Source organism: Zingiber officinale, chromosome 3B (assembly GCF_018446385.1).
Source record: "Zingiber officinale cultivar Zhangliang chromosome 3B, Zo_v1.1, whole genome shotgun sequence".
Lineage (NCBI taxonomy): Eukaryota > Viridiplantae > Streptophyta > Magnoliopsida > Zingiberales > Zingiberaceae > Zingiber > Zingiber officinale.
Window position 1 is genome coordinate 6,713,527 of NC_055991.1, and position 3,093 is coordinate 6,716,619.

Sequence of the window (3,093 nt, forward strand, 5' to 3'; positions counted from 1 at the left end):
AAAGGAAAAATAAATGTCAAAATTGGGTTTTGGCATTTTCATGGAAAATCATGGGCAATTTAGGGTTAAATTTTGAGTTAGCTAGGGTTAAGAATACTTAGATAGGTAATCTAGGTAAATTTTTATTTATGCTAACTTGCCATGTTTTGTTTGCCTATCATATGTCATGACATCATATTTATATTTAGCATTCATATTTTATTATGAAAAATACAAAAATACCATGTCATGTCATACATACATCATGTAGCTATAGCTTGCTTTTCATTTTGAAAATTGCTTATTTTGATGTATGCCATGTAACATCATGCATTACTTTAATTCCCTTGTTATTTAAGGACAAATGGCATCTATTATAAATGGTAAATATCCCAATAAGAGGGATTATATCAAGTGGCATCCTAGATGGATGATCATGATTTTTACAATGCCTAGATAGAGATGCATGATCCCTTAGTTTAGGGCAAGACCAAATATACATCTCACAAAGAACTATAAGGTAACTTGTATGTGTTTTAATACACGTTAGATACAAGTGAGATGTTAAGATGGTGAACTAAACTCAAGATGTTGATCTAGTGCATCTTGTTGAGTTTTAGGTTCATCAAAACACATAGTTATGTGTCTTCCAATCATTGAGAAAGCTAATGTACAAGTCATGTGCATTGAGCCCAAAGAACGTGGTTGGATATTGGTTTTAAAAATGATTTCAAAATACTTTTGAAAAACCTTGGTGAAGACTATCTTTTGATAGTAATCATCATTGGAAAGTTAGATACAAACTAGGAGAAAACATTGAAATTTTCAAGAGTTTTCAAATTTGTGTCAATCTTTGAAAATAGGAAGTATTTTCATAGAAAACTATTTTTCCTTGATAAAGTATACTCTAAATAATGTCTACATGAGTTTTCATGATGAAAACAAGTATGGTTTGATTAAGAAAAACCAAAGTGAAGTTTCGGTTGAGGTTAGTTTCATTATTGAATTTTTAACCTCAAAACTTCAAGTTTTGGTTTTCCTAATTATTTAGGAACCCCAAGTCATTGTTGGTGCAATGATAGAAGTTTAACCATGTTTTTAGGGGGAGTTACTCCTTTAAAACATAAAAATCTTTTCCAAGACCAAAAGGACGTCAAATGTTAAGGTAGCACATGACATTGGTATAGGAGGTGTTACCAAGGACAAGGGAGAGTCATCCAAGGCCAATAAGAAGGAATATGCTAGGGTAGCATATAATTATAGCAAGGATGAGGTGTCCAAGATTAAGGACAAGAAGAAATTTATCAAAGACAATGTGTCTAAGGTTAAGAAGGTGAGTTTAGTAGGCCAAGTGTCACCCGAGGTGCATCGAAGTGACGTAGCCATAGTGGATGAGTCACCAAGGGAGGTGACTAAGGTTAAGATTCCTAAGGTTAGGAAGAGCCTTTGGGACCCATGGTAGATGGGTTATCAAATGTGCCAAGTGGTTAGGAGACGGACTTAAGTCTCTAACATAGTGGGTTGACACAATTGAGTTGAGTTTCATGCATAGAAATATGAATTGGGTTCATACTGCATGAAAATTAGTTTTTGATGTATAGATGTCATATAAACTAATTCTAGTGATGCATTATGGTTTAGTATGGGCAAATATATCAAGAGGAAGCCAAAACTAGGACTTTAGGTCAAGGTTCAATTGAACTTTTTAGCTAGTTATGTGTTTTATATCAATCTTGGGATTGGTGATAGATATATTTTTATATATATTTTTCCCAAGTAGATATTGATATAATAGACCTCTCCACAAAATTTGGGGATTTTTGGAGGTCTGTGGAATTTCTGGCGCATTTCTGAAGTTGGCCAGAAAAGGCTGATTTTTTTCATGAATAGTGTACCAGTCGACTGGTAACACTGTTCACAAGCACAGAATGTCTCTGTAAGCTCGTTTTCATGGGGGCAGTCGACTGGTACTTCTTGCAGTCGACTGATACGGTCTAAAAATATTTTTCAGCACTAGAAAATGACTAAAAGAGAGGTGAACATGTATGTAATCTTATGGGAAATTAATACATGATGTCTATGGTCATTAGAGGTCAAAGAGTCCGATAATTGGGATATTGTTGGAGCTCTTTTTGATGTATGGCAAAGGGGGAGAAATTTAGGTTTAAGTGGGAAACCTACATACCTTTGCAAGAAATCCTAACTCAAGGGGGAGCTTAGGTGAAGGGGGAGCGATTGCTCATTTATTAGCAAAGGGGGAGAAGTTTACCTCTGCAAGAAATCCTAACTCAAGGGGGAGCTTAGGTGAAGGGGGAGCCTAGGATTAGGTTCCATGATTTATGCATGTGTAGATTGCATGTTTATTTGCATTATTATTGATATATTATTTCCCTAACTTAAACGGTTTGCCAAACATCAAAAGGGGGGAGATTGTTGGAGCAATCTAGTGACCCTAGGTTTTGATGTTTGGGCAAAGGTTTAAGTTAGGTTTATTGTTGTATTTGATATGTGATCCGGCGGTAAGAATGCGGGGCCCACCTTCTGAAGGGTCTCAACCTAAGGACGGATGGAGGGCTGGCCAAGCGGGTAATGGTCCGAGCGGAGCTAGAGATAACCCATCCATGGGCTTGGGGTTCCGACGCCAAGGCAGGAAGATCGAAGGGCCGCGCGGAAGTCCGCTCGGCTGGGACCGAAGGGCCGATCGGGTGGTCCATTCGGCCAGGATAGGGGCGAGGGTACAAAGGTGGCCGAGCGGCCTAGGCGCTCAGCTCGGGTTATGGGATATCAGCAGAAGCATGTCTGATGATTAGGCCGTACACAAGATTACACGATGGAGGATCTTGCCGTCACATCATGGGAAGGTTGATACAGTAGCAGTATGGCCTCATGGACGTCTTCCTGACAGATCCATATCTGGGCATGGCCCTTCTGACAGACCCATACCTGGGCATGGTCAAAGGCAGGTGGTTGCTTCGACTGGCGCGCCCAGGCTTCTTCGAGAGGTCTATATAAGGCCTCCATTTCTTCACCGGAGGTATGCAAATCTTCATCTTGAGGCCACCTATTCGTTATTCCTCGCCTGACTTGAGCGTCGGAGGGCCGTCGCCGGGACAC